The 13,026-nt window shown below is 47.8% G+C and overlaps 1 protein-coding gene across 2 annotated transcripts in view; it reads right to left on the bottom strand.

Moving 5' to 3' along the window:
- Positions 1-13,026, bottom strand: part of LOC119436854 (GRIP and coiled-coil domain-containing protein 2-like) — a 213,243-nt gene that overhangs the window by 641 nt on the left and 199,576 nt on the right. The window lies entirely within an intron of this gene.

Genomic DNA, 13,026 nt, shown 5'->3' with positions numbered 1-13,026 from the left:
AAAAGCTTATTGAAAAGTGTCTGAGGTGCAATTCCTTGAAAGTGAAATGAAGTTTCACTAAGCCATGAAATATTGTGCAGCCCCAAAACTTAACTTTAGAAAGGGAATTATCCCTATGTAAGGAAAGTCGTTTTTCCTTACTCAGTGGCAAGTAAGGAAAAACCACATCACATAATTCTACCTAGTTTTCTTCCTCATAGTACCTTCTTCATTCCAACACAAGAGTTGAGACAATGATCAACATTAGGTAGTACTACATTAAGCAAACTCTAACGAGCAATAAGCATTGGGTGATACTTCACCTAGTAAATTGCTTCATCAAGGAAACACCTGCCGAACATTTCATTTCAAAGACTGTAACATGCTTGATGTTCAGATGTGGTGACATTTACACACATAATGAGAACAGACAAAGCCAACCCTGTAACCAAGTCAACACCTGAAATTGTATAAGCAAGGAATTGTGATGGAGTTAACAAAAGAGCCTTTCCAGCACGAGTTAATATAGACACAAAATACTGAGCATACAGAATGAAGAAACACCCCCTGAAAAAAAATTTAATAAATTATCGGGTTTTACGTGCGAAAACCACGATCTGATTATGAGGCACGCTAGAATAATTTGGACCACCCTGGGGTTCTTTAACGTGCACTTAAATCTAAGTACACGGGTGTTTTCGCATTTCGCCCCTATCAGAATGCGGCCGCCATGGCCGGGATTCGATCCCGTGACCTTGTGCTTAGCAGCCCATAATAGCCACTAAGCAACCACAGCAGGTAATGAAGAACCCATTTGAGGACGATAAGGATAGCTACAGGGGCTTGTTGGTATGGCATCTTTGTGCAGCCCCAAAACTTAACTTTAGAAAGGGAATTATCCCTATGTAAGGAAAGTCGTTTTTCCTTACTCAGTGGCAAGTAAGGAAAAACCACATCACATAATTCTACCTAGTTTTCTTCCTCATAGTACCTTCTTCATTCCAACACAAGAGTTGAGACAATGATCAACATTAGGTAGTACTACATTAAGCAAACTCTAACGAGCAATAAGCATTGAGTGATACTTCACCTAGTAAATTGCTTCATCAAGGAAACACCTGCCGAACATTTCATTTCAAAGACTGTAACATGCTTGATGTTCAGATGTGGTGACATTTACACACATAATGAGAACAGACAAAGCCAACCCTGTAACCAAGTCAACACCTGAAATTGTATAAGCAAGGAATTGTGATGGAGTTAACAAAAGAGCCTTTCCAGCACGAGTTAATATAGACACAAAATACTGAGCATACAGAATGAAGAAACACCCCCTGAAAAAAAATTTAATAAATTATCGGGTTTTACGTGCGAAAACCACGATCTGATTATGAGGCATGCTAGAATAATTTGGACCACCCTGGGGTTCTTTAACGTGCACTTAAATCTAAGTACACGGGTGTTTTCGCATTTCGCCCCCATCAGAATGCGGCCGCCATGGCCGGGATTCGATCCCGTGACCTTGTGCTTAGCAGCCCATAATAGCCACTAAGCAACCACAGCAGGTAATGAAGAACCCATTTGAGGACGATAAGGATAGCTACAGGGGCTTGTTGGTATGGCATCTTCTATTTTGTTGTAGCGCAAGCTGAACGACAGAGACAACAGAAAGGCATATTTGACACACACACAGTTCTGTTGTCCCTGTCGTTCAGCTTGCGCTACAACAAAATAGAATATGCCATCTGAGGACTTGAGTCACGCATGATTTAGGCCATCCAACATTATCTAATGAGTAATGAAAAGGTCAGCACCAATAATTTGCATTTGAACCCATAGGCGCCGACTACGGGGGGGGGGGGGGGGGGGCTCCGGGGCTCGAGCCCCCTCTGAAATTTTCCAAGGAGGGGGGGGGGGGCTCTGCCCCCCCCCCCCCAAGGTGATGCTGAAGCTCCCCCCTGCTCCTAAAATGTCATTACCAGAGTCCTGTTACCCAAACCGTTTATGGTTTCTTTCGAGTTGTCTCAACATTTTCCCTTAAAATGTCATTGTAGCTAAAAGCTAACAGCATCATTGTTGACCCGGACGTGCACAGCTTTTATTCATAGTTTCGCTTTATTTCTGAAAATCCTGGCAACAGGAAAACAAGCGCATTAGCAGCACCAACCATATTTTTTCACTTCAACATGTTATTTTTTGCACAGACATTAGACCATGCACAGACATTATATTTCAATGTGTACGCCGGCTTGACCTCACTGAAGTGAGGTCAAGCCGGATTTACTCAAAATCAGAATCAATAGCAGTCATGCGCAGCAGAGCTTCTACTAGGACTCAGAAAAAAAAAAAAAAGAGGCTGCAGTTTTGCCGGAAAGGCGAAAGCGAAGCATAAGACAATTACACGAAAAAGATTCTTCCCCTATAAATCCGTGTAAGAGCCACACCCCCAAATTGAAAACAAATATTTTTTTTTAAATCCAACTGAGAAGCAATCGCGTTCAGCGCGATTCCGATCGTGCTCCACTGCGAATTTTCTCGTGCAGCGTACTTTCGCGTGTCACAACCACTGAAGTGCAGCAGCCGATTTCCACCGCAACTAAAGAAATAGTCCCGCTGACGCGACTCGGCCTAGCTCGAAGCACGGGCTGCCATGTCCTCCGTTGGCGGGGTCCCGGCCGTCCGCTTCATGACGTCAGTTTATAGAGTGCGCGCCAATTGGTGAATGCATGCTCGTGTGCATCCACCTTTGAGGGGCAAATGCCGCTGCCTTCTAAAGTTGTACACAACTATAGATGGCGAGAGGAGGCGATCGCGGAGGTTTACAGCAGATTTCACACTAACTTGTTGGAAAAATTAGATAAAATGGCCCGGTCCTTTGTAAGGCTCGTCAAAATTGCGGCAAAAAAAATGCGGCCCTGACATGAGTCTGTACGCTGGTTATACCACCTATATGAATTGTAGTAACATTTACTCGCTAATTAAAATAAACATCGTGCAATGCACGGACCATGTAGACCTGTAAATATCCTGCTGGATGACCACGAGCAGTCGCTATCACAATGCTGGCATTATGATGAATGCCAGCGGTGGGGGCATACAGTTCATATAGCCATGCGTTACATGCGGTTATCGTTACATGCGGTTCACCACGACTCCGAAAGATTCATCCTCATCTGCATATATTTATGTCCACTACAGGACGGCTTCGGTCAGCGATCTCCAATTACCTCTGTCTCTTAACTTAGGCTATGCGATCTGCAACACTTGGGGCGCAGAAAAACAGCCTAAGAAGGAAGACAGCGCGCATGAAGTTAGCAACCACCCCTGCTCGCCCTTAATCATTGCACCCCCCACTGATTACCAACAATCGTGTAAGCGTCAACTGCACACAGTAGTTTGATGCTGCGGCAGGGCTAGATGAGGAGACGTGTGCTCTCCTCCCCATGCATGCATTTGATCATGTGACCTCCAACTAACCCGAATATTCAGCGCGTGGGAAGATTATGTCCATCAAGTGTTACGGCTCAGCGTTACGGGCTTTTTCTCGCACCGGTAGTGTATGGGTCGCTCACTCATATGACTTTTGGACTTTATACGGAACATCACGGCAACGACGACAGCGAAAATTTACCTGGAGTGTCGATACAATTGCTGTCGCAATAAAAGGAGAAATAGAAAACAGATGTCGAGCTCGCTTCTACCGCAGCTGTGGACGTTGCAATGTGCACCAGCTACAAATGCAACATGATCACCAGCGACAAAACCAATAGTAGGCACCTTGCTTATCGTTACTTTGCCAGAACCCGTCTGACGCTGAAACGGAAGCGTATAAGCACCAGCGGAAACAAAGCACTAGGCGTGCGGGGAGACAGTGCGCGCGAAGGGACCAGCCATCTCAGATGGCCCAAGCTTGAACTCGGCGCAGATTAACTCCAAAATGAAGCGCGTGACCCACATATGTACGGCAGAGGCAGGAAATGTAGGAGTTGAGGACTCCACGAGAAGAAGACTCCATGCCACTATCAAGAAGGTTCCTCAGCTCACGTGTTCACATCAGCGAGTGATATGTACCGCCAGAGGTTCTATGAAGTACTTGACACAGTGCTGTCTTTGTTAAACAAGAGGTATCCACCTGACAATGTGGCAGCATAAGTCTCACATTGAGCAGCTTGCCATAGGAAAGGAAGACGAAACATATATAACATAGTTCTACAGAGACGACCTTGAACCAGGACGACTGATTTTGCACAGAGATATGCTGATTGCCATTTTAAGCCAGCAAGGTCAGCATCATTGGACAAATTTGGGGACGTCGTGCATATGTTTACGGGGGGGGGGGGGGGGGGTCAAGGGCGAACACCTGCGAAACTTTTCGCCGGAAATGGCCAAGCTAAAAAAATTGCGTTGGCCATACCGGTCTCGTCGACCACATCCGAGAGGTCCTTTTCTTGCCTTCGGCGACTGAAAATGCACTTGCGGTCAACGACTTGACAAGCCCGTTTGAACCATCTGGCAATTTTGCACAGCCACAGAGAACTCTCCCGCAAAATCAATTTGAATAAGATTGCCGACGACTTCATTTCCAGATCAAGTGCCCGAACGAACACTTTTTCAATGATGGTGAAATCATCGCATCAGACAACGAACTGACGTTTTTAACAGGAGAGAGAAAGGCACCAACTTACCAAGTCAAAGCAAAGCACCTGCCTTAGAAAACAATGCACAAAGTTATACAAAGGAATGAAAATGGGGCCCATAACAGCGCAAGCAGAGTGAGGGCATTTGGGTAAGAAAAGACGCGTGGTTGCGCTATTTGTAAGCTCCTTAGTCTATCTGTGCATTTTCCTTATTAATATTTATTCGTCGTATGCTGCATTTGCCCCTCAATAACACAATCCACGTTGTTCCTATATTTGCTATCGAGTCTTTTCGCGCTTTTGAGATATTGCTGTCTTATTTATGTATTTGTTAATGTTTATTTGGGCACCTGATAATTTTTACTCTATAATCCTTTGTTCTGCCTCCAGAAAATAAACGAAACCAGTGGCATAAGGAATGCTTTGACATGTAATGAAACTATGGCGTTATCAGGGGTGGGACTGCCCAAAGTCATTTCGGAGCAATTTTTGGAGCAGGTAAAACTGCGTTTTGGAGCAGTTTGGAGCAGATAAAATTGCAGTCTGGAGCAGCTTGGAGCAGATAAAATTTTATTTTGAAGCAGTTTGGAGCAGGCAAATCTGAATTTTTGTGCAACAATGGAATATGGCAGCGCACTTAGAACCACGGTGAAACACAGAATATACCAACCGCAAGCACATAGTAGATGCGCGCTTTGTAGCTATAGCGTACTAGAATATGGAAGAGTGGGTCGAGCGATGGCACGGCACATGCTTTTCTGTAAAGCCGAAAACATCAGTGGCACTATGATGGAACAATATATTCCCGCGCCGACGCTTATGATGATAGTGGAAAATATTCTCAAATTATGTGGCCCAATCAGCGCGGGAAAATAATTTCTGGGTCACCATATGACACTGCAGACCCAGATAGCCACAGTAAACCCTGGGCTGGTATAACGTAAAACTATTCCAAACTACTTTTATTGCGATAGCAATTATGTGGACACACTAGCGCATTTTATTGCGATAACAATTATATGGACACTCCAGGCGCACTTTTGCCGTCGCCGTCACCGTGTTGTTCCGTATCAAGTCCAAGAATGATAACACCGTCGCCGGGTGCCATATGCTGTATGCGCGAGTGAAAGCACGTGAGAAGAGCCGACGATCACGGCTCAATCTGGCGCGCACCAGGGAGGAAAGCGTGAGCAAGCGTGCCGTCTTTCGTCGCGCAAAAGGCCGTGGGGGATGGGAGGGAGGGGGGGGGGGGGGGCGTTGTCTGAGTATTTTGCGACCGGGCGCAAGGGTAAGTGACGATCGCGGCTCAATCTTACGCGCAAGAGGGAGGAGCGGCGCCTTCTACTCTGTCAGCAACTACGTACTTTGTGCAGCCGCGTGCAGTCACGAGGCGCTGTGTGTTGAAAGTGATCTGCAGAGTAGTGTATGCTCTGGTCTCGTCGCTCAGTTTGCGTTAAAAGAATAGACAAGACGAAGGTCCCTTCGCTTGCTGCTGTTGTCGCGCTTGCTCACCTAGCGTTTTGACAGCGAGCGTCCGCGGACACTGCGTGTGATGTGTTCATGTTTGCTTGTGCGCGCTAACACCATGCTTGTTAATTCAGTTAGTAAGCGAATGTTTCTAAGTTTATAGGGCTGATAAAACTACTATCCTTACTTCGAAAAGCTGTCTCAGTGTCTACTAATATGCTATCACAATCGATGCTTTGCCTTTCAGGCGACACTGCGACATATTATTCCAAGTTGGCCCTTCGTGATAGATCAAAATGGCTGAGGCCTCACCCATATGGGCATGAACACAGACTATACTCGCGAGCAACTTTCTGTGGCAATGAAGGGAAAGCTATGGCGGGAAGGCACGAACAAGTGTGAGCGCTTCTGAAAAGAGTCCCGCGTTTTAATCCACGTTGCTTTAATCTGGGGAAGAGAAAACATACATACCTTATTAGCAACAGTTAAATATGACAGAACACCCCCACTGAGTGTAAATGTTTACTTATTTTGCAGCTTTTCCTTTTCCTTCCGCGTCTGCGCAAACGCGAAACCGTCGCACGTGGAAGCTGCATCGATTTAGCGTCTCGTTGCGCTGCTGAGCACGAGATCGCGGGATCGAATCCCGGCCGCGGCGGCCCCATTTCAATGGAGGTGAAATGAAAAAACATCTGTGTGCTTGCGTTGTAGTGAATGTTAAAGAACCCCAGGTGGTCAAAATTAATCCGGAGCCCTCCACTACGGCGTTCGATGGGGGCGAAATGCGAAAACACCTGTGTACTTTGATTTAGATGCATGTTAAAGAACCCCAGGTGGTCCAAATTTCTGGAGTCCCCCACTACGGCGTGCCTCATAATCAGAGCTGGTTTTAGCACGTAAAACCCCAGAAAGAAGAAGATTCAGCGCCTGTTCCGAGCAACCAAAAGCTCACTGTCAAACACGGTCGGACTACTTGGCGCGGTAACAGGCAGACTACTTGGCGATGTACGGGCGCAGCATCCATGCGCCCGTAGCTTTCCCTTCATTGCAACAGAAATAGTTCGCGATTATAGAATAGTTTTATGCTATACCGGCCCTGGATACAGAAACGCCCGCCCGCCGCAGTGCGCGCCTCCCTATTATCTAGTTCGCTCGCAGTGCTTCTCAGCCTACTTTTCATTGTTTTGCGCCTCAGCTAGGGAGTGCCGCGCCACTCAGCCTACTCTACCATATTCTAGTACACTCTAAATACAGTCTCCCTGATCATTCCAACAGCAACAACAACAGCCGGTAGTGGCCACGCGTGCGCCGGCCACTTGCCGGAAGTGCTGGTAAGTCCAGCTTTAAAAGCGCGAAAATTACGAGAAACTGCGGGAGGCGCAGTCGCGTGATGTGCAGAATGTGAACCGCTGCACTCTTTTTCAGAGAATGAATGCACTCGCTGCTTGCAGCCAATGGCGGAGTACACATGCCGTAGCCATTCTGGTACAGCAAGGCGCAGTTTCGGTCAATTTTCTGTGTTTGGCGCAAGAATTTGCGTTTGTATCAAAATGGCGCAATTGGCACAGGAGACCCACCCCTGCATTATGGAATCACATTAGACTTATGCTAATAATTCTAGTCATAAGTTGTGTTCAGAAATTGTTACATATCGTTTAATGTTTATATATGTTATGTCTTCTCAATAACTGACCTTTCGTCAGGAAAAGATTTCTTGACTGTATCTTTTGTATTAAATCTTTTACAAGGCATTACATTGCTTTTTCATAGATGTGTACTTGTGCAACTTAATACGCACAAGACACGTGTATCTCCCTAACGTGTTTAACTGAATCCGCTTGTCGCATGGCTCAATCAAGAGACGCCAGTCTCTTGGCGGTGCGAGGGGACTAAGGCTGTAAAACTGAATTGTCCTACTCTGAGGTCTTGCAAATACTCATATAAGCTTGTCACTTCAGTGAACAATCTTTCGAGGTCACACAAAGTTTCCAGTGTAACTGGCATTAAAGGTAATATATATATATACCCTTGAATAAGGTCGGTCCACCGACCGAAACTGTTGGGTAAATAAACCTAAGATAACCGCAAAGTTGTGCTTCTCATCTTTCTATATATATATATATCTGCTCCTTTACAATGGCACAGCCGACGAAAGCCGCGTCTTAAGGCGCCCCAGCCTTCAGCACCGTGCTGCGGAGGCCTTGCATCCTATGGCATCTCGCCGTCCAGGGTCCTTCTGGCGAGGGAACGCCGTCAACGCTTCCCTTATCATAGATGCCACGCCTGGGACTACCTCGACCTCTGATCCACCAAGGCATGCCGTCCACGCTGCCTTAGACATGGATCCTCGCCATCGTACGTTCCTCCTGCGGCCAAGGAACGCCGTCCATGCTTCCCATGCCCTGGATCCCTGCCCCATGATGTCATCGCCATCTCAGCCAGCTAGGGATGCTGTTCACGCTCCCCTGACCATGCTTCCGGCTGGAGTGAGTACCGCGGCTGCCACCAGTCCTAGCTCAACGGATGCCGTTCACGCTCCCTTGGCCACTGCTCCGGCTGGCCCGAGTAGTACGGCCGCTGCTGCCTCAGGGTGCGCGGATTCCACCCCTGGGTCAACGAGCGACTCAGCCGGCAGCTTGATGGACGTCATGCAAGCCATCTCGTTGCTGACACAACAGCTCCAGGGTATGACGAGCGCCTTCGCATCCGTCAGCGGTTGCGTCCAGCCTGGGAACGCCGTCCGAGCTTCCCTGTAACCGGCGTTCGTGGAAATACTTACGTTTCGCGGCTTCCAAGACGACGTCATCCTTTGGCTTCGCAACATCAATGCCTTGGGTGATCGTCACACCTGGCCCAACCACACCAGATGGCTGGTTGCAGCGAAATGACTATGCGGTGCCGCCAAGACATGGGACAACTACGAAGGCATCAAGCAGCGGTCCTGGCACGAATGGAGTTCAGCTCTGACCACTGCTTTTGGCCCGATCACATATGCCTGCGACGAGCCCTGCCTAGCATTGCTCTACGGCCAGAGCTTCTTAGGAGCACCACTTTGATGCACCAGTCATGCCCAGTAACCACAGTGCTCCCGAGAGATACAGCCTCAATACTGCGGCAGGTGTACTCTGCGTCCCTCCAGCAGAAATGTCCGCAGGGTGCCCTGACACAGCCGCCGGCTCACCGGGTGTCGCCGTTGGCTGCAGCCCAGACGGTGGGAAGCGCATGGCGACCACCGCTCCTGCGTCGACCCACCACTGAGGGCCGCAGCACAAACTGATACTGCCGGCTCCACCACAACTTCTGATCAGGCAGCAAGTCACCGCTGCTACTTTCATGCGGCAGTTTACACCAGCTGAGCTGCTGCGACGAAAACTGTGCATAGCTCAGAATCCACAGCATCCGGTTTCTGCTGTAGCTGCAACCGGGAAGGTTTTGGCAGATTGCCTTGCCACCTGCCCCGCTGTAGACCCAGAACGAGAACCATTTGTACCACCACGGGTCCTGGACTCTACGACGGCTTCCGACACCGTACCATCACTGTCAGTGAAACGGTTCTCAACCACATCAACGCTGGGGCGCATGGAGGCGCCGACGCTACCACTTCGAGAGCCCGACCTGCCTGCGGATCGTGGCAGGGAGATGTTTCTCGATTTGTCGGAGTTACATAGTTGCATGTCTACGCAGCTGTTGGCCGAGTTCGTGGCCGTTCACACCGCACTGAGGGAGGCCTCGTTGGGGGGCATATCATCAAAGACCTGCTAGCACGCGATAGATGCTCAAGACACGCGGGACAGCGGACGAGATGCGCGGAAGACCAGTCGCGCATTGTTCGTGCTTTTTCTTCGGTCGCGGCTGATTTGAGCGCAATGGTGGGTCTCGGTCAATTTGTGGCAGCATTGCAAGGGGGCACGCGACGGCTGAGCAGAGCGGCTGCTCATCGTGCGGGGTCTCCTGCCCTACATGCCCAACTGCGACGGGATGGTCGTCGACGAGACGTGCGACCAGAGCGCAACAGTCAGTGCCGACCCCCTGGGAAGCTGGTTGCGCTGGACAGTCTTAACGTCGACTACTACCGACGACGATTATGCAATGGCTTTCCATCATCAGTGCGCCCTCACAACCGCCAGAACTATCTTCAGCAGCGTGGCTGAGTGTAATGAAGATGAAGAGAGCACTTGGGCTCGGGCACTAGGACACCGGGCACTGGGGGCGAACGAGGGGAAGAGGAGGACGAGGAGAGAAATAGAACAGCTGGCCCAGGAACATGTGCTGTCTCTGCTCCTTTACAATATATATATATATATATGCATACATGGGTGGGGTTCGGAAAGCTAGTCAGGCCGCAGCCCCCCCCCCCCTGGAAAAACGGAAACTTTCCGCCTATGTTTGAACCGTAGTGGCATACTGTACTTCCAGCCATTAGTGACCACAAACCAAAGAGTTCAGCAGAAGCTGCTTAATCAGAAGTTTGCCTGATATAATCACTGTCAAAATTAACAAAGACAGGACCCACTGCATGGCCACGCTACTTGGAAAGCACTCTAATGGCTTCAACGCATTTAGAGCAGCGCAAATATCGAACAGAAGCTCCCAAATGAAGTAAAAAAAAAAAAATTCGAATATAGAATTCAAAATCGGAAATAAAAATTCAACACAAATTTTCTGCACAAGAACAGCAGCTGCATATTCATGCGAGTCTACTCTCACTGCATATTAGGAACAGTGTTAGCTGTCAATAACTTTGGTACCTAGAAATGGACTTGTACAACAGAGTCTACTCCACTTAAAAAAATGTCTACTTTGTGCTTAAGATAAAAACGCTCTCCCCCCACCTCCTTCCGAAGTTAAAATGCTGAAATTATGTTGCCTTGCAAACTAATTAGGTACTATAATTAGGTATTCAGTTTAAAAGTGTACTCCGCACCTGCTCTTCATAACAGTCTCCCATTGCTTAGGAAGTTTTTCTTTACAATTTCCCAATGCAAAACCCAACAATCATTTATGTTTATGGTGGGTGCGTTCTGCGGGCTTGCACAGACAAAGCATCAATTGACTCGACATCACTAATTCCTGCATAGCGTACCTCAATTGTAGTCGGCATGATAGTAAGTGCAGGTGTCTTTTCACTTTTGGGTACAACATTGTTTCCTACCAGCCAAGAGATCTGAAAAGCGTAGGGGTCCAGTAAATTCCACCACCTTGTGCAAATTAAGCCACAGCCAGATGGTCCAGTCTTGAATATGTTGAAGCTATGAGAAGAGACCGATGCGCTTCCATGGATGGCGTCCGAAATGAGAGGCCACGGCAAAATGGCAACGATGAGAAGCATGACATATGATGAATGTTCAATGCCAGAAGCAGTTGCACGAAAACAACCCACCTGATTAGTCAAATTAGCTCGTAAATTGCAATGAGCAGGATAATTGCTCAGGCAGTCAAATTAGCCCGTAAATCTCAATGTGCGAGATACTTTCATTCGTGTGTATTTATGGAGGTAATAAACCTCAATCAGCTGCATTCTACAACAATCGTTGCGTGTGATGAGATTTTTTTAGGGGCGAAGCTCCTTAGGGTGTGGGTCTGTCCCTCCTCTGTAGTATGTAGTAGTAGTAGTAGTCGTAGTAGGTAGCCACGTCTACTTTTATGAGAAAAAAAATTCCGAAAGTTGTGTCCGTAGCGGAATCGAACCAGGGACCCCTCGCTTCTGAACGCGCGGCGCTAACCACTATGCCACGAAGCGCACATGGACACACGCACCACGATGGCAATAAATACCCAACATTAACGAAAGACTGCGCGTTTCTAACGCGTTTGTGCTAGCGCGTTACGGCCCGTGTAAGAAGCTGGTGTAAGACGCTGTGGCCTCTCCGCCTTACCCCCGTATTCATAAACGCTGATGGCGTCGGCAAATGCGGTGCACGTTCCGGCATGTGTAAACGGCTGCGTAAGACGCTGTGGCCTCTCCCCCTTACTATACTCGCGGACAACTTTCTGTGGCAATGAAGGGAAAGCTACGGGCGCGTAGCTGCTGCACATGTGTTACCGCGCCAAGTAGTCCGGCAGCGTTTGACAGTGCTTTTGGTTGCTCGGAGCAGACGATGAATCGACGCAGCTTCGACGTGCGTCGATTTCGCGTTTGCCCAGAAGTGGAAGGGAAAAGCTGCAAAATAAGTAAACTTTTACACTCGGTGGTGCATTCTGTCATATTTAACTGTTGCTAATAAGGTGTCTATGTTTTCTCTTCCCCAGCCTAAACTAACGTGGATTAAAATGCGGGACTCCTTTCAGAAGCGCTCTCACTTGGGCGCGCTTTGGCTCCGTAGCTTTCCCTTCATTGCCACAGAAAGTTGCCCGCAAGTATAGAGAGTACTGCACGTTCCTAACGCGTTTGTGCTAGCGTCCCCTTAAGCGGGAGATGGTGCAATTATAATGAAGGGCGCTGTTATAAAATAGGAATGATGCCACATATGGCGCGTGTCATTGGTGGAAGTCAATCGTTCAATTTAGTGTGGCGAGACTGGGCGAATTACACGGAAGATTCACGGTTTACCGATGATTCCCTCCGGAGCTTCGCCCACTCATCATCATTCACCCCGTGAATATGCGTTGTTTTTTTTTCTCTGTGATCAGCAATTTCTGTGTAAGTAAACAACTTATTGCTTTAACTCGATTATTTGGACTTCCTCAAGGCACTGTCACCTTCTCCACAGAACCAAAAATGGTGACTGAAATTTGAGATATTATGATACATTATATGCATATAGATACATTATATAGATACATTATGCACGCTCACTCATGCATAATGTTGCAAACAAGGTACCTGTGAACAATGTTCATTGAAAATTCAGAGTTTGCAAGGCTCCACTTGGAGTTAATTTTTTGGATGACAGTGATGGAAGCGACATTTTACTTTTTGTAGCAGATTTCGGAGCAGAAAAAA

The sequence above is a fragment of the Dermacentor silvarum genome, chromosome 1 (genome assembly GCF_013339745.2).
Source record: "Dermacentor silvarum isolate Dsil-2018 chromosome 1, BIME_Dsil_1.4, whole genome shotgun sequence".
Classification (NCBI taxonomy): Eukaryota; Metazoa; Arthropoda; class Arachnida; order Ixodida; family Ixodidae; genus Dermacentor; species Dermacentor silvarum.
This window is presented reverse-complemented; position numbering and strand designations above follow the sequence as displayed.